At 47.0% G+C, this 18678-nt stretch overlaps 1 protein-coding gene and 1 long non-coding RNA gene across 10 annotated transcripts in view; one reads left to right on the forward strand and one right to left on the reverse strand.

The window, feature by feature from the left end:
* Positions 1-18678, forward strand: part of Sh3gl3 (SH3 domain containing GRB2 like 3, endophilin A3) — a 131154-nt gene that overhangs the window by 12696 nt on the left and 99780 nt on the right. The gene's annotated exons all lie outside the window — the stretch shown is intronic.
* On the reverse strand, positions 4290-7894 carry LOC134483749 (uncharacterized). The gene is made up of 2 exons (XR_010060639.1): positions 7759-7894; positions 4290-7472 (listed from the first exon to the last, which is right to left on the reverse strand). It is a non-coding gene; the product is annotated as an uncharacterized LOC134483749 (long non-coding RNA).

The raw sequence follows: 18678 nt of genomic DNA on the forward strand, positions 1-18678 counted from the left end.
TTAGCCTTGAGGATGTGAGTGGTTTTGAATCATTTATGCACAGGTTGCCTTTTTGTTGGCTTTGGGTAGATGATGAGCATGACGTTGGCAGTTCTTTTGCTCAGGAGCTAAAAATTGGGTCCCTGCAGAGATGGCTCTTGGTCTTCTGTGGGGACATTTCTCGAAAATTCATTTAGCATCTGCCTGTGTGAAGAGCTTAGTGGCATCCATCAAAAACTGTGACATGATTAGGGAAAGGGGCCTGTGGACCTGACAGTCCTGAGTGGGAGACACGAGTGGGCAGCCTCATCCAGCTGCGCAAAAGGTAGCAGGACATGAAATAGAACTCAGTAAGACGTTGCTCGGAGTGACCTGCTTAGGAATATTTTGAGACAGGATGCAAGGATAGGTAGTCTTTCTTAAGGCAGAGATCTAATGCTACTCTGTGTGGTCATTTGAACATTACATCTCAGAAGTGAAAGTGACATATGTATAGCAGAACTTAGTTTCATATGACTCATAAAATTTGGTAAAAGGAAGTTAACATCCATTCTTGAACCTTGTCCCTGCTGGACTTCTAAATTTCAAATTGGTGTTTTGGATCAAGGCTTTTTCTATGAGAAGTCATCATGGCCATAAGTCGTAGAAGCCATAGCAATGGCTCTTTAAGATTTGTGCTTGGTCTGACAGGTGAACATCCTTGAGTAGGGCTGATGCTGTCCTATGGATAGCAAAGATGGATGTCTCTAACACCATGGCTTCGCTACTTCCACTTGTCTTGTTTTTCTGCAGGGGACAGAGGCCCAGCAGGATCTGAAGAAATGGAGATAGGGACACTGGGAAAACAGAGGACTTCTTGGGCTTGCAAGACTATGAGAGTGGATTGGCTCATCTGGAAAGGGGTTACTAATTGTCCTACCAGCTGTCTGTGAGGGCCACAATACCAAGTGGCTAAAAGCTTTGAAGTTTGTTGTGGGGGGAGGGTGAGAGCACCAGGAGGACTCACAGTGTGGGAAATGGGTCTCCTGGAAGAGTGAGGAAGCTGAAGCGTGACATTGAGAGAGTAACTTTAACTTTCCCTGGGGTTTGGCTTCCTTATCTAGAATTGGGGGCATTTTGGGACCAATATTGGAAATCATTTCCAGAGTTCATTTATTGAGTGCCTTTCATTTACGCTGACTGTAGAAGGCACTGACAAACTCAATCTTCACAGCCATCTGTTACAATGATTCTAATTTAATAAATGATGCCAGACTAGAGACTTGACTAACATCTAGGGAGTGCCAGGACTAACACATCTCCTTCCTATGACCCTTAAAGTATCCAGTGAGCAAGACCAAGGGCCATTCTGGAGTTCACAAAGCTTTCTCATCTCGCTACAAAGGGCTCTCCCTTGTATCGTGAACACGTGATTTCTAAGGACAAAAGAACCCCGGGCCAGAGAGTTACTTCTTCCCTGGGACAGAGAAGACAACTTCCCACTGTCTGGTTTTTGTTCACAGTTGCTTTTTACAAAGAACTGAATCAGAATCCTTGAACTCATGTACGAGTGTGGATTTCACCATGTGTCCCAAGTTTGCAGGTGATCCACGGGGCTTAGGGAAATACTCAGTGAGCGTTTGGCAGCACAGTGGATGGAACCATTCTCTCTTGCTTACGTGTGTCCTTGGGAGATGGTGTGTGTGGTCACCCATGTTTTCTTTTCCCTTTCCTCTTTCCCCTTCCCCTTGACTCTTCTTGGCTTTGAAACCAACAGCTTTTCCCTGAGCAGTCATTAGAGACCCGCAGACCGCACTATTGATCTTGTCTAGAATCTACAATATTCTTCCCTCTTGGTTGTTTGTGTAGCTTCTCCTTCGAGTGTCTCCTTGATTTCTCACTATCACTTGCTCTGTCTGTCCTAAGCAGGTGCTGCCTAACTGAATAGTCCTCCCACACACCACCTGCCCATCCCCAACGGAACACCCCAGTGTCACAGCCACGTGGCTCCTGTGTGACAGAACACTGTGCTCTGTTGCCATTAGAATGCATTTGATCTGTTATTCCATCCTCCCCCCAGGGTTCACTTCAGAGGCCTGGGTAGACACTCGAATTTCCCATCTGGGCACGTTTCTAACGGAGAGCATTTTGCACACACCCTCTCCTTGGCTAGCACCTACCCCTCCCATCTTCAAAGCCAGGCTTAGCCTAACTGTCATTTTGTTCTTGTTCTCTTTTTCTCTGCAAATCTGTGGTCCCCTCTGTTGCCCCCCCTCCAGCCTGATACACATAGGGATAAGGCTTGTTATACAAGAATTGTTATACAGGCTTGTTATCCATAACTCATCTTGGCCTTTCCTTCTAGACCTTCAGGCTGCCTCTCACAAAGAGGCTTGGACAGGCGTGTGTGTGGCTTGGGCTGTTTCTGTGCGTGCTTTTCCTTCATGGCCGGGCTTCCATCTCTTAGAGAAACCACAGGGCTCCCCGTTCCTGCTGGCAGAACCCTCACACATTATGCCAGAATGAAAATTCACAATTTTTTCAGTTTTCTGTATAATGTAGACATTCAGTTTCTTTTGAGAAACTTTTTTTAAGTGAAGAAATAGGAGTCAAGATTTCTAAAACTTAAAAAAAAAGCTGCTTATTCAGGAAAAATGTTTTGCAGTGACCCAACCATTGCGAGGGTCTTCGTGATTGTACTAATTAGTCTAATTTTGCAGAACTGCTGTGCAGAAGGTTCCAGAGGCTGCGGGGTCTCCTCGAATCCTTACAATAACTGTATCAGAAAGGCGCTTGGTGGCCCTCCCCCTGTGGAGCAGGGGATGACAGCATGGTAGGGTTAATCAGAACCCATTCAAGGTCATACAGCTGGGGAGCGTCATCCAGGACTTGGGGCAGCCTGCATAGCCTCAGAGCCAGCACAGGACACAGGAGCGCTTGTCGGAGCTCTTCGCTGGGCTCTTCCCTGTATGCCGATTCCTTGGTCACCTGAGCCAGATGCCGCCTGTCCTGTGTGGTACTGAATAGGTTCCGATAAGACCTATTGTCTGTTCATTTGTACAGACCTTCAACTCAGAATGACCTTTTCCTTTTCTTTTAATGGTTGAAAAACATAGACTAACAATATTGAGCAACCTGTGGTAATTCCATGAAACTCAGTTCTTTTGTGTCCATTGATAAAGCTTCATTGGGACCCACGATGCTCACTTGCTTGTGCTTTGTACTACATGGATAGCGGAGTACTGTGAAAGATGGGATGGGAAAGTGGGTGGGATGAACTCTGTTCCTGCTAAGCCTTTCACGGCGAAGGTTGGCCAACCTGTTTTGCATTGGGGGTCAGCGTCAGTGGACTGTGGTATGCACATTTCTGGAGGCCCGGATAAAACACTACATGTTTTGTTTAAATGCCTAGTTGTAGGTTTTTATTAATGTACTGTGTGTGTGTGTGTGTGTGTGTGTGTGTGTGTGTATACATGCTCATGTATGTGCATATGTGTGGAAGCTACAGGCTGATGGTGGGTATCTTTCTCAATTGTGGTAAAATTGTATTTTTATTTTATGTAAGGCTGTTTTGCTTGTATGTCAGCATGTGCATCATCCGTGTGGTGTACAGTGGCTGTGGAGGCCAGAGGCAGCCATAGGAATCTCAGAGCTGGAGTTACAGTTGGCTCTGAGCTGCCAGCCAGACAAGACAAGCAAGTCCTCTCAATCACTGAGCTGTCTGCCCGGCTCCTCCCCTGTGATAAAACACCATGACCAAAGCAACTCAGGGATGAGTGTGACTTACAGCTCCAGGGAGTTGACTGGCACTGGCCCCTAGTCCTGCTGCTTTGGTTTGAGAGGAAAAAGCCTGAAACTGAGAGTGGCAGGTGCTGGCAGTAAATGGTCCTAAGCCGGTAGAGATTCACCCCATCTGTGGGAATGGGCAGGGGCTGGGGATGCTGGGACCAGCAGCTTCTCTCAGCTAAGGCAGTTGCTCCTTGACCATCTCTCTGCTTTGGGACCTGGGCGTGATTATCCTTATCTGTGTAATGGAGCCAGCACATGCCTCATATGGGTTCACTGTGTCAGTGTGTACTATGTACTGGATGGAGTGCTTGCCCTAGAGTATCACTAAATCCCAGCTTATATTACACTGTTGTCAAGTCTCCTCAGGTTTTGTCAGTGTGGTTAAAGTGGCGAACTCATCATGAACTGTATCAGAATAGCACTAGGGGTGTGTTCCAGTTGAAAAGATAAAAATTAATTTTTAGTTATGTTTTGGGGCTGAAAATTATTTCCCTAAGTTATTTAAAACTATCATGTCCAGCATTAAACTACCATAACAGAAAATAAGTTTTGAATTTTAATGCACATATTTCTCCTTTGGAGGTTCTTTGGTGCTTTCTTTGATTTACGCACCCCCTGGGTAGGGATCAGCTCGGATAAAGCATGCCTCTATCCTCCTACTTGCCTGTCATTTCTTCAAGGTGAGCTCACTCAAATTCCTGCCTTCTGAGTGTTGGAGATAAAGCACTGGTGCTAACTACATTCACCCTGTGGGCCACAGAGCACCAAGCCATCTTCTTCCTATTAAACACAAGTTGGCATCCATTGATCCACTTCTGCCCAGCCCCCTCTGCCAAGTGTCTGGTAACCACTCTTCTCACAGCGTGAGATAAATGATTTCAGATTCATCTTACAAATGACTTTGTCTTCTGTGCATGGCTTCTTTCTCTTAGCACAATGTCATTGAGATCCATGCGTGCCGTCACAGAGCACAGCAAGTCTTGCCTCTTAGGGTGGCGGAGTCTTACACGGGGTGTCTGTACCACATCTTCTTTCTCCATTGTTCTCTGACGGGACACGGAAGCTGATCCCTGTCCTGGCTCCTGGGAACAGAGTTCAGTACATCTAGGAGTTGGCTCCTTGGCCTGCTGATTTAGTTTCCTTTGCATACGTACCTGCAGTGGGCTGCTGGATGGCGCCATGGCGGAACCTCCAGTGTTCTCCACAGTGGCTGAATTATTGCATTCCTATGGAAGACCCACAAGAGCCTCTTTCTCCACATCTTTGTCAGCATTTCCTTTTGATCTTTTTGAAAATCCCTTTAATCCTTTTTACTCTAAAGCTATTTTATCTTTTTGTTCAATTGAAGTCTGTTGATATAAATTCATGTCTCTGCACTTGATAAGCAGGGACAAACTCCAAGAGGATGGAGACCTGTGCCTGGTGACTGTAGGTTTCATCTCTCCAAACTCTCACTTCTTAAAAACGACACAGTTGGTACATTAATGGCTTGTCTTGTACAATGGTGGTGGCTGAGTTCAGGCCTTCTCTCTGCTGGTGTCTCTCACCGAGGCTGAGATGGCGTTAACCTTAGGAATTGTTGATCACACGCAGCAGGTGACTTTGGGAGCTGGGGCCAGAGGTCAGGTGGCTCCGGATCTCAGTCCTTTGTCAGTTTCTCTTCGTTGAGGTGACATGCTGTGGAAGCTACTTCCACACCCCTCTTGCTATTTAAGACAGTTTTCCCCTCATGTTTGGCTTGAGTTACTTTAAAGTGGAAGAAACTCTCAAGAACTGAGATTTCAGGTCGGCAGAGGAAGTATTGCAGTGTTTCTCTCTAGACCTGGTTCTCAGAGAACACACAGGCCCTGGTGATGGCTGTCCCAGCACCGGGAGAGACCAAGGCCCGATTTCTTTTTTAAATATTGAAATTAGCTCTGGTTTGTGTGATTTTGGTTGCCTTTAAAGGAATCTTGTTTTGGCGTCTCCTCTCACAGAACAATCTTGGATTTGATATTTCCTGGAGTCTGTTCTCTTGAGAGAAAAATACTGCAAAAAGCCAGTAGAGCTGTGTTGTTTGCTGTTGTGTGTCTGGTAGCCTGTTTATTTCCAAATTTCCCCCCCAAAGATTACTTCTATTATGTCCCCCCTGTTCCTATTTCCCTGGCATCCCTGGGTATAATCGCTCCTTTTAAGTCTGCGCTGTAGTTGGAGGTTGAGAGACGCATTAATCTGTCTTTGGTTTTACATCAGCACTGGTGTCTGAGCAACAGGCAGTGTGGGCTCTGCAGAGAGAATGAGTTCGTCTGGCAATAGGCGGTGTAGTGTAAAAACACATACTGCAGTACACTGAACACTCAAGGAGGCAAGGGAGTCAAGACACTGTTTGAAACAACTCTTCCTGGTAACAAGGGTCGGTAATAGATGTGACATCAGCCCAAGGCTGAGCAGATAGAAGTACCTGAAGCGTCCAGTGGGTATGGCTGTAGTTGTAGGTGTTGGCGCCAGGACCGTGGCTCTGGCAGGCTCCTCCGTGACATGCCTTCTTGTCAGACGTGTATGCCTGAGTTCCCCTCCTTCAGAGCCTCCTGCCTCTGTTGGCTGCTAAGGCTCAATGCTGTAGCTCTGCTTTAATCGTGCGGTTTTCCTGGTGCAGAACACGTACTTTTCTTTGATGTCTTGCCTTTAGAAACTCCCCATCTCTTCAATTTTACTTACCACTAAAATATTAAAACATTATTTTATGTATATGAGTGTTTTGCTCGCAATGTATGTCTGTGCGCCATGTTCATGCCTGGTGCCCTCAGAGTCCAGAAGAGGGTTTTGGATTCTCTAGAGCTGGAGTTACAGGCGAATGTGGGCTGCTGTGTGGGTGCTGGAGATCAAACCCTGGTCCTTTGCAAGTGCACTCAGTGCTCATAACTGCGGAGTTGTCTCTCCAGTCCCCACGGCCATTTAATGTCTCATTTAAGTTTATAAACCCTTCATCACTTATGGTTTCATTGGTTGATCCTCTGTGGTCTGTGGCCTGTTTTTGTATTGTATTGATTCCTATTAGAATATGTTATTACAAAAGTGCTCTTAACCATTGACCTGTCTCTCCGGCCGTTTATTTGTTTGAAACCAGGCCTTACTGTATAACTCTGACTTGCCTTGAACACAGAGATTCTCTGCCTCTGTCTCTTAAGCACTGGAATTAAATACATGGGCCACCATAAGTGGCCAAGCCTTTTTTTTTTAAATGCTGTCTTGTTTTTAATCTAAACAATTATGTTTTTCTGTAGGTAGAGTTCTTGACCTCAATTTGACCCCGTTTCCGGAAGAGCTTTGTCATAATGAAGCCACCCTGTAACTCAGAGAGTAATAGGAGTGTCTTTGCTTATTCCTGTGTGTCTGCTTCTCTACCAGTCTTACTCAGGCGTGAGGGAGTGTTTCTCTTATTTGAATCCACCAACTTTATTCCAGTGTTTGGCGGTTTTCCCTCCTGCTCTTTGAGACATCTTCCTGCTCTATCATCCCGATGGCTGTGGGAAGGCAGAGGCTTAGACTTACAGGTTAGTCTTCTCAAAGGATGCGCAAACCCCACAGACATCCTTTGGGGAGCAGGAGGGCCCTGCTCTGGACCAGTGCTTCCCGAGGCTGCCTCTGTGAGGATGAATACATTCTGGGGTCTGCACTTCCTCACGTGATGCTCCGTCCTCCTCAGCATTCTGTTACCGTGAAGAGACACCATGACCAAGCAGCTCCTGTAACCGGAAAGCATTTAATTAGGGCCTTGCGTGCAGTCTTGGACGTTAGTCCATTATTATGCAGTCATGGTGCTGGAGCAGTACTTGAGAGCAATATCCTGGTTGGTAGGGGTGGCTGGGCCTGCTGTGGGCTTTTGAAACCCTCCCTCCAACAAGGCCACATCTGTTCCAGCAGCGGTGTTTGTCAGGGTGCCTGTGGATTCATACTCAGCTTTCCTCTTAGTAATGACCTGACTCTGCCATCCCGACCAGTGGCATCTGTCTGTCCCTTAGGAATTCCTACCTGCTCTATCTCGTCTAGAAGTTCGTCAGAGCTGCTGCCAGGCAGTTGTGAGTTGCCCCATTTTCACAGCTGATCTAGGTCTCTAATTTTAAAGCCATCTGGTCATTTGGGAGTGTTGGCACTGGGCAGGCAACAGCATTCAGAATTTTGAAAAGAACCCGTTGTCACGTTTGTGTCTCTTTAAAGGCTTTATGAGATCAGAATGTAAAACATTCCGTTTTCCCCAAGTCTGGACTTCTGATCACACCTTTTGGCATCTTGAAGTCACCCCTTCCATCCCCTTTCTGCTTAATTTCCTTCCACACAGTCTGCAGTTGGGGCAGTGCTGCCTCCTGGCTTAGTCTCCCCCCTCCCCATACTTGGCCTTATTTCTAAGTATGAGACTATGGTGCCATTTTAAAGGAGTGGGTCCTTTCCGCTGGGCTGGTTTGGAAGGCCCTTGTCTAATTCGTATTGTAGAAATACAATTATTGTTGGCGTAACTATTTGCCTGCTCACCCTCTGCCTCCCCTTCCTCGCTTCAAGCTTGCCTCGGGTTACCAGTGTGTTTACTTTCTTTATTGGATCATAGTTACACTGTTTCTAAATTGAGTAATGGATCCTTACCAGTTTTTCACAATCCTTGGTTATTGCTTAGGAAATTTGCCGAAATCAAGGAAAAACTTTTTCAATCTCTTGGATACATACTCAATTTTCCTCTTTGGTTTTTTAGAGGTTTTTTGTTTTTTGTTTCTGCTTGTTTTGTGAGGTAATAGGTAGTGTTCATGAGCTCCCCTGTCTCTCTGTAAAAATCATCCTTAAATTTCTAGTACGTTTGCTTTACCCTTTGAGTGGCTTTTCCTTCTCTGTCACAAAGCCTTCTTTGAAGTATATGTGTTTTTCCTGAAGGTCTGCATGTTTTCTCTGCATGGTTGAAACATCTTTTCAGTTGCCTTCTTCATGAACAAGTGTGTCTGAGTGTAGTAGTTCCTGCCTCACTACTTTCTGAGAATGTTTTTTTTTTTAATGTGGTGCTTGCACTTGACAGACTTGAATCCAGGGTCACATGCATGGTAGCCAAGTGCTTCACTGAGCTATGTATTCACAGCCTCCTTCTGAGATTTCAGTTTTAGGGACAAAATATTGAAATACTGAGGTCATTCTTGCTCTTGTCTTCTTTAAAATAGTCTCTCTTTCTGTATCTCCCCCACTCTATATGCTCCTCTCCCTCTATCTCTCTGTCTCTTTTTGTCTCTTTCTGTCTCCCCCCCCACTCACACACACATTTTCCTCACTCACTTTCAAACCTGTCTTCTTCCCTTCTTTGAATTTCTTTTGTTTTTAGATCTCACTTAGCAACCTAGCAAATGGAGCGGGCCCTGAGTTCTTAATCCTTCTGCCTCAGTCTCTGTCTTTTCAAGACAATTTTCATTGTGTTATATATGCTCACTTACACAGTACCGTGTTACACGTGGACACTGTCATGCACATGTAGACTCTGTGATGAGTACATCTCCTCACCTGACCCTCCCCGCAGCATTCTTCCGTCTCTCCTCTTTCTATTCCTCTTCTTGGTCCCCTTTGGTCACCAAGACAGTTTCACTTGTATTTTCCTCTTATACCTGCATGTGGGGTTTTGTATATAAAATGTAGGCATCACAAATGAAAGCCAGCATGACATTTGTCATTGTAGGATCATCATAACTAAATATGCTGATCTCCAGTTGTGTCCACTTTCTGGCAAGTGATATAACTCATCCTTCTTCACGGCTGGGCAGAATCCATTGTGTGCATAAACCTCATCCTTATTCTACTCTCCACTGTCAGCATCTAAGCTCTTTCTACAATTTAATTATTGTGAATATTGATGTAGTGAACGCTGATATGCAAGTGTCTGTGATATGTTAACTTGTAGTCCTTGTCCATTTATGTTTCTTAAGTCAATTTTCAAAAGATTGAATTGACTGGGAGGTGAAGGCACATGCCTATAATCTCAGCACTCAGGAGACTGATGTAGGAGGCTAGCCTGGACTACAGAGGAGGCTAGCCTGGACTGCAGAGGATGACCCCCCCCCCATAAAATCTGACATTTACATGTGTTAGTTTTCTGTTGCTGTGATAGAAGACTGTGACCCTGGTGGTTTATCAAGGCTGGAGCTTATTTTGGCTGTGGTTGCAGAGGAGTAAGAGACCAGGAATGGTGGAAGCTGTGGCAGCCGGAGGGCGACTCTGAGAGTTCACATTTTCAAACAGAGAGAACTAATGGAGTGACAAGAGAGCCAGCTCCAGTGACTCTCTCCTCTGGGGCACTGTCCCAACCTGACCTCTCCAAATGGGAACCAAGTGTTTACACATCTGCACCTGTGGGGACAGTTTCATTCAAACCACAATGTAGCATGAAATTAGCCATTTACAGATATTATACAGTGGCATTTAGTATGCATTCACAAACATAGTTGATTGTGAAGTCATCCCTACTCTCTAACGATTTGCATCTTGTCAAAATAAAACTCAATAGTTGGGCACAGGCCTTTAATCTAGCGTGAGGAAGACAGAGGTAGGGGAATCTCATGTTCCAGGCCAGCCTGGTCTTCAGAGTGAGTTTCAGGACAGTCAGGGCTGCACAGAGAGACCTTGTCTCAAAACAAACAAACAGACAAACCAAACCAAAACAAATGAACAAACCCCTCCCCATCTACTTTTCCATTTTCTTTCTCCCATCTCTGTAATCATCAATCCATCCATGATGAAACTGCTGGCAGACTTAGTTCCTGGTAAGACCCTCCTTTTGACTTGTGAGTAGGAACCTTCTCACAGTCTGAGAGAGATGAGGGGTGGGGAAGGGAGAGGGAGATGGGGAGAGACAAAGGAAAGAGGATGGGGGAGAGGAGGGTGTGGAAAGGCAGGGAGAGGGGCACCAGGGGAGAAAGAGACACTCTCTACGCTCACTGCTCTGAACTCCCGTGTTAATCCAGTACCACCTTGTGGCCCCACTCTTGCCATGTCTAGAACTTGTGTCCCACAACTCCAAGCACAACCCAAGAGGGGTCTCAGTGTCTGCATATGAGAACAGTCGGTCCATTGTCCATTCCCTGTTTAAGCACTAGGGTACCTGGTTTTGATTGTTTTGAGTGTCCATTTGTAAGTGCAATTACCAGGTCATTCTTGAACATCCTTTAATCTGGAAGGATCCTTTACCTTTCTTTTTCCTTCTGTTCTTCTGTTTACTTCACCCTGTTATCAATCTCTTAGTTGATGTGCTTGTCTCTCCTTTTGGTTTGGTTTAATGCTTTCCTTAGTTATTTTAATTTTTTTCCAGCACGTTCTTCTATGCCTTGCATGGTTTAACATTGACAGTGTTTTAATTTTCTCTGCAGTCTCTCTTTTTCCTCAGTTAGTGGTTTGACGAGTTTGCTTCTTCTGTTTCTTGCACCTAGTCTATTTTAAGGGTCTGTACTCTTTTGTTTTTTTTTTTTTTCTTGTGGCCCAAGGGCGTTCCCACTCACTCTGCAGCTAATCCATGTGCAGTCTTCAAGAACCTGGCTTTGTTCTTTGTGTTTTCCTTCCTGTTCCAGGCCTCTGTTGTCTTCCACCGGTGAACAGGGCTGGTAGACTTGTGGCATGCTGGGTACTCACAGCATTAGGCCTGACCCTGCTCAAGTCTGAAGCTGGGAGCGGAGTGTTGGCTCTTCCATAGGACAGCCGTCTCTGTGGCACATCTCAGGGGCTCTGTGTGGTTGATAGCCTTTCCTTCTGTGTCCATTTGTTTCTGAAGAGGCATCAGGTGTGTGTTGGCTCTTTCCAAGTATGGGATCTGAAGTGCCCTCAAAAGGCTCATGCATCAAATCCCATGAAGCTACTGGGAAGTGGGAGGACCTTTAAGAGGAGGGCCTAGCAGTGGGGAGACAGGTCCCCATTGTCTTTTTTCTCTGTTTCAACAACCATGGGAGTCCGGTGAGTGTTCTCTTCCACGTTGCCATGAGGTTGCTGTGTGTGCTGGAAGGTCTTGCTTGCTGCAGCCCTAAAAGGAGGTGCACCAGCCTGGATGGCAACCTGCACAGCATACCTTTCCCTATTCTGAGCTCAGTATCTTAGGCATCTCACGACGGTGTGGGGAAATAGCCCTGCTCGTCAGTTGGTTGGAGCAGGGCAACTGCCTGATGCCGTCTAGAGAACTGGATAACCACACAAGTCCACAGCAGGTTGGGTGTGCTCCCTTTCACGTGGCCTGGTTGTTACTCATGTCCCGTTGCATTCCGTGGCCTCTGGAGTTTTGTGGTTTTGTGGGGTCAGAGGTCAACTCTTCATTTCCAGCAGGAGTGCACCTGTTGTAATCCCATTGTCATTAACTGTGTTTAGTTGTATGGGCTCATTAGCTGTCTCCCTCCATCCAGAAGACTCATGGTTGTCCTTAACAAAGACCTACTTAGGAAGTTACCGTGCATGCTGCCTATTAGGTGGCCCTGGGGTCCTCAGAGGCCTGCTGTGCTGAGCATGTGCCACCCAGTTTGGAGAGCACAGTGAAGGTTCTTGTCAGTATGTATGTATCAGCTGTTCTGGGGCTTCCATTCTACTCACTCTGAAAAAACAAACACAAAAATAACAGACGCGAGTGTGTGTGTGTGTGTGTGTGTGTGTGTGTGTGTGCGTGCGTGTGTGTGTGTGCGTGCGTGTGTGTGTGTGTGTGTGCGTGCGTGCGAGCGTGCGTGTGTGTGCGTGTGCGCGAGTGTGTGTGCGTGTGTGCGCGCGCGTGTGTGTGTGTGCGTGTGTGTGTGTGCGTGTGTGTGTGTGTGCGTGCGTGCGTGTGTGTGTGTGTGTGTGTGTGCGCGCGCGTGTGTGTGTGTGTGTGTGTGTGAGATTCTTAGGAACCTTGTCTACTTCCTTTGATACAGGGTCTTTTGTTGGCCCGGAACTTACCCAAATAGGCTACAGTGGCCAGATAGGCAGCTCAGGATCCATCTTCTGTCTCCCTAGCCCTGGGATGACTGGAGCTTCCACACCTGCCTATTCACATGGGTTCTGGGGATAGAACTGACCTTAGCCATCCCCTCCCCTTTCCTCCCCTCCCCTCCCCTCCCACCACCACTTCCTCCTCCTCCTCCTTCCTTCCTTCCTTCCCTTTTGCTTGCTTGCTTCCTTCTTCCCTTCCTTCTTTTTGTATCCAGTCCATAGCTCAGCCTGGCCTAGAACTTGAAGCTCTCCACCCACCTCAGCCTGCTGGGTGCTGGGATTCCAGGATTACAGGCCTCCAAGCTTGTTCTGCACTCACAGGTGAATGTCACTGCTGTGTGACTTCTAGGGAACGAGCCTGGTTTCATGTGTGCCTTGTGCTCACACTTAGTCATCTGTTTTTCCTGCTTACTTCAGTATCTGTCCATAAGGAAAAGCCACCTCGTCTCCATTCCGAGTCGTTGCTCACCGCCCACCCCCCTCCTCTGTCAGCCAATTGAATTTCAGCGTGTTAACCAGTTCTTTTTGTTATAGGGGCCACTTAGAGCCAACACAACTCAAACACTAAGTCAATACAGAAAACAAAAACTATTGTAACTAAGCTGCCACTGGTGGATCAGTGACAGGGATGTAGAAGATTTGGGAGCTGAACTGTGACCCTCCACCCCCACCCCACTTTTAAGTCTGAAAAACCACAAACATTTGTGCCAAGTTGCAGTTTTTGTTTTTTTTTGTTTTCCCCGCCAATCGGATTCAGGGATAAGGGACTTTCCTAGGGACATTTCCCTCTGTGGCACTCTCATCCTGTGCTCATTAGTTGGGTTATTCAGTAGTAGTGGGTGACTTGCCTAGCATTCATGTATCAATTTGCCAACTAGGATGTCAGTTACCAAGGTAGATGCCTTTCTCTTCCAAACAGGATGTCAGCTGCCAAGGTAGATCCCTCTCTCTGCCAAACCGGATGTCAGCTACCCAGGGAAGTCTTGGGAACTTAAACTTTAACAACTATTCGAAATGGAAGTTTTGCTCAAAGTGACTTCAGTTTGGTTCCTCCTAAGCCTTAATTGGGGTGAGCGTGTCCCCACTGGTTAATGACATCCACCCTCAGCCAGCGTGCTACAGTCCAAGGGCAGCCTTGCCTTTTATGGACTCTAGTGACCTTCCTGGGGGTGGTGGTCCTTTAAAGTTTCATGGCCTGGAATCCACAGGGTATGGTGATTTCAGTCTTCACTTTACCACTGTTGTGTGATCTTGAGAACAACCATATCTTCCCCAGTATCCACCAACATTTAAAGCAAAATGGCTAAACGTATCTGTCCTTTCTAGACAAGCACAGGGAGGTAGGTCTGCTTGAGAAGCAGAGACTGAGGTCAGCTTTCTGCTTGTGGGTAATGCTGACTAGTGGGTGTGGTTAGAGGCAGACAGACGAACAGACAACAGGGAACCATATCCTGTCTCTGTACCACTTTTTAAAAATGTATTTAAACTAGGCAGGGAGAGGAGGGTTATTGAGGATCAAATCACATGGGTAACAGTGATCTGCTAAGATATTGGGGAACTGCTAATGATCTCATGTGGAATCCAAGCTCTGGGAGAGATAACCAATGAGGTAGAAGCCCTGGAGGGGTCTTCATGCCTAGAAGTGTGGACTCTTTCCTCCCTGGCTTTGCTCTGCTGGTCTTTGTTTGACAATGATGCCCCTTAATGGAATGCTTTTCACACTGACTTTCCCAGGTAATGTCTGTGTTGGTCACAGTGTGAGTGATAACATTTTTTTTTTCAGCCCAATGTAGTGGGCAGAAACTGCTATTTGTAGTCTGGAGATATCTAGCCTGGTCTTGATTGAGAAAGTAAGGGGTGGGCAGTCTGAAGTTAAATAAGGAACGAGTGCTTATTGCCTCTGATGTTATAATCTGCTTCACCTGCAGCCTGTTCCAGCCTCACATAGCCAAGTACAGAAGCCACTCCTGGCTTTCTGTCTGGGTGGGAGAGCCCCTGGTAACCCAGCCATAGCAACACCACAAGAGCAGTGCCCTCGGGAACGTGTTCACATTTAGTATAGCTGAGCAGTCTGTGCTGCTTCTCAAGACTTCTTTGTGACTTAATAGCTGGCCGCTATTTGGAGACAAACTGACAGTCTTAGGTGGTTCTGAGCTCTCGAAGGCTGCGAGTCCGGGGCGATGTTTGAAAATTGGCATTGTGGGGGTTGGGGATTTAGCTCAGTGGTAGAGCGCTTGCCTAGCAAGCGCAAGGCCCTGGGTTTGGTCCCCAGCTCCGAAAAAAAAAAAAAAAAAAAAAAAAGAAAAGAAAATTGCCATTGTGGAGCTAAGAAGCCCTTCCATGGCCAGCACAGGCCCCACAGGGGCCCAGAAAGTCAAGTATTCATTGACGGTCATTGGTACTGTAGGCGTGGTGTAAAGACTTATTGGGAACAGATGGAAGGACCTGGAGAAAGTCAGCAAGCTCAACTAGTGTTGAAGATCCTCCCCAGCCTCGTGGGACACAACCTGTAGACTGTTGTCTGGGAGTTAACTTTGTCATCCTGTCAAGGCTCCAGACCTGTTTATTGGGTGACCACTGTCTGTGCACTGCAGTGAAGGGAAGCCAACTTCTCCAGGGAGGTTCTCTGGATGGATTTAGAAAGCTGACTATTCTACTGTGGGCTTTGTCGTTGCTAACCGTGAATATATTCACCCAGGCCAAATTCAAAGTCAGAAATCCATGTGGTATTTGCACTCTTAAAGTTGGTTCCCAAAGCTTCAAGTGTGAGACATGGTCACAGGCGCGTGTGTGGAGCAGGCGAGTGGGTTTGGGGGTGATATCTGACATCTGCAGGTGTGTGTGTGTTCCAGAGTGTGTGCAAACCCTGCCTGAAATGTGTCAGCAGGAGCTTCAAGTGACACAGAGACTGGCTTTTCCACCTCCTATCTACATAGTGTCTGAACTATCATGATCAACCAAGGAAGGGGAGACAGCTTGCTTCAAGGCTGTCAAGTGCGTCTCTCTAATGAGATACAGGAGGAAGGGTGTGGTGTCTACACGGTAGAATCGGTCCAGTCAGTCTTTTATTTAGTTTGTGTAAAAACCAGATAAGGTCTGGTGAGATGGCTCAATGGGTGAAATGCTTGCCGCCCAAGCGTGAGGATCTGAATTCAGACTCCTGGTACCCATGAAAAAGCCCCAGTGCTGGCAAGACAGAATCCTTGGCACTCATTGGCTAGCTGGGCTAGCTGAACTGTGAGCTCTAGATTAGTGGGCAGCCATGTTTCAAAAGATATATTGGGGTGCTGATGAGGATGAAACTCCACATTGACCTTTGATTTTTCACAAAGAGGCACATACATCTGCATACACATATGTTCACACATGAGCACATTCATGCACATACAAACATATACAGATGCCAGGAGAACACATTAACACTGTGGGAATGAGTTCTATCATCTGACAGGTGATAAATTCCTTAATAAATAAATACAATGAAAGAAAAAGTGAGAGGAAAGGGACTTTGGGAAGTCTGCTGATGACACTGGTTTCCTGTTCCCCTTTTTCTCATTGGAGGACCCCCCAACACAGTCTTTCCCCAGTGAAGCACAAACTTGTCCATTTTTATTAGACTCTAAGTGGTGTTCTGGTGCAATGTACGTGCAGGGTGAACTCATCTACCATTCATCTTCTTTCTTTATGGTGAAACATTCAGAATCTTCTGGTGTAGTTTAAACACACACAGCACCTTGTCCTTCCTCACTGTACAGTGAGACAGCACACTGCGACTTCCTCTTGTCTGAGAGCCCAGTGACTGGCTTTTTTCCTCATTGTCTCCCATTCTCAGAGCCTCTAATAACTACCGTTCTGCTTGGTGCCCTGAGCTCAGCTCTGCTGGACTCCACATGGGCGAGGTCTCGGGACAGTTGTCCTATTTGTCTGTCTTATGTCATTTATCACAGTGCCACTCCAGTTCTATCCATGTTGTCACATATGACCGGATGTTCATCCTGTTTATGGATAAGTAGTATTCCATTGTGCACGTGCCACATTTTCTTTATCCTTTTACGGTAGACGGACACCTGGGTTGTTTCCATTTCTTGGCTGTTGGGAATGGACCACAATGAATGACCTTGGCAGTGCGGCTGTCAAATGCTTCCTCTGGGCTAGAGACCCAATAATGGAGGGGCTACATCATGGGGTAGTTCTATTTAATACATATTATCTTACCACTTCTAATTCTAGGGCTTGTCGGATGAAGGCTGTGTGCTGGGAACACCTGTGACCCCTGCCTCCTGTCTGAGGACATCTGTTCTGTTCTCTTCATTATTCTTGGCAAGCAGAGGGGAATGTCAGGGAATTCTGGCCTCTCATCAATCCCAGCTGCAGTGGATAGGGGGCTGGTCGGAAAATTGCCCTGGGGTTCGGAAAACTGGGAGGTGCCTCCAGCATCACTCAGGGCCACTGGAACCCCCCAGCTCCTCCCCATGACAGTGCGCTGTGGGTGGCCCTCTTCCCTCCCCATACCCCTCCTGGCTTTGCTGATATGCCCTCCTAAACTGTTTCCACTCTTCCCATTGCTTCCCAGTCTGTTTCTGTGGGAACTGAAGAAAGGCAGGGTATATTCAACTGCTGTGTCCTAGAGCCTCCTGGCACCCCGAGCCACACAGTCCGTCTGTCAGAGGACATTTGAGTGGGACACTGGTGCTGGGTGTTAAGGGGTTACTGCTCAGCCATCCTCAGATGTAATAACTCGTTCTTGGTGAGGTTAAAGCCACAGCGTGTAGCTTTGGGAGGTTTGTCCCATAGTATTTCCCAATTAAAAGCGGTTATGTGTGGGATTTACTTCAAAATAATCCAGCAGTGGTGTGTGGAAGGGTGACAGTGATGGGGACATCCGTGAGGTAAAGATTTAAGTGACTGAAGGTGGGTGGTGGGTACATGGTGGTTTATTAAACTCTTTGGTTTACTTTTGTGACATATTCATAATTTTTATAGTAGAACACTATAGCAAGGCAAAGCAAAACCCCAGATAAATACCCTTCTAATGGTCCTGCTCTGAGGCAGGTTAAATGCCTCTCTTCCTAGGCCGGGAGCCAGGGCATGCACCTTCCTCCAGCAGGTCAGCAGCCTGGGGGGCATGGTCTCTGCATCTACACTCCTGCTCCACATCTGGCATCTTTCTTCCCCATAATTTACCCTTCAAAGCCAGACTTGGACCTTTGGCATCTCTCAGATCTTCCGGTCTCAGAGTCACTGCTCTGAAATTGTCTTTGACCTCTGGTTCTGTTGCAGCTGCCTTCCATCTGAAGCCCTGCACCCCCCCCCCAGCCCCTAACCCCCTCGTACCCCATTAGTCCTGACTGTCTCAAACCAGAATTTCTAGGGTGAGCAGGCTAGGAGGGGTGGGCCAGGAGCTGAATGGAAGCAGGGTAAGGTTTCTGTTTTTTTCCTTTACAACATGGTCAGCCACGCTAGTGTGACCTTGGCCTTGGACAAACATGCCAGGGATATAATAGAAGGGCTGTAACAAAGTTGCAGATAGGCTGTTGTGGCTCCCAGAGGAAGAATGGAAACACAGGGGGAAGAGGATGCAGGATGGATCTCCAGTCCTGGGTGGGAAAGTGGTGAGAGCTTGAGTTATCAGACACTGGCCAGAAGGTCTGCACTTTCCCAGAGGGAAATGAACAGAGTCAGGAAACAGAAAGGAAGCGCAGCCCTGCTTACTACTGATCACCTGGCTGGGGTGGGTCAGCCCTGGCCCAGCCTCCCCTCTTCTGTGTGCCAGGCTCAGGGCAGTTGTCCCAGGCTTATGTTAAGTACTGACTGCAGGTAGAGTGCAGCCTCCAGGGGAACTGGGTCCTGCTCAGGTAGCGTGAGGGAGGCTGTGGAGAATCCAAAGACCCGTGTGTGTGTTGTCCTGGGTTCTTTCTGTAGCTTGCAAGCTGGTAGATCTCGGGTTTGAACTCTGCGCTCTGGCTTTGGGTCTTAACATGTTGCTCCTCC

The sequence above is a fragment of the Rattus norvegicus genome, chromosome 1, assembly GCF_036323735.1.
Source record: "Rattus norvegicus strain BN/NHsdMcwi chromosome 1, GRCr8, whole genome shotgun sequence".
Lineage (NCBI taxonomy): Eukaryota > Metazoa > Chordata > Mammalia > Rodentia > Muridae > Rattus > Rattus norvegicus.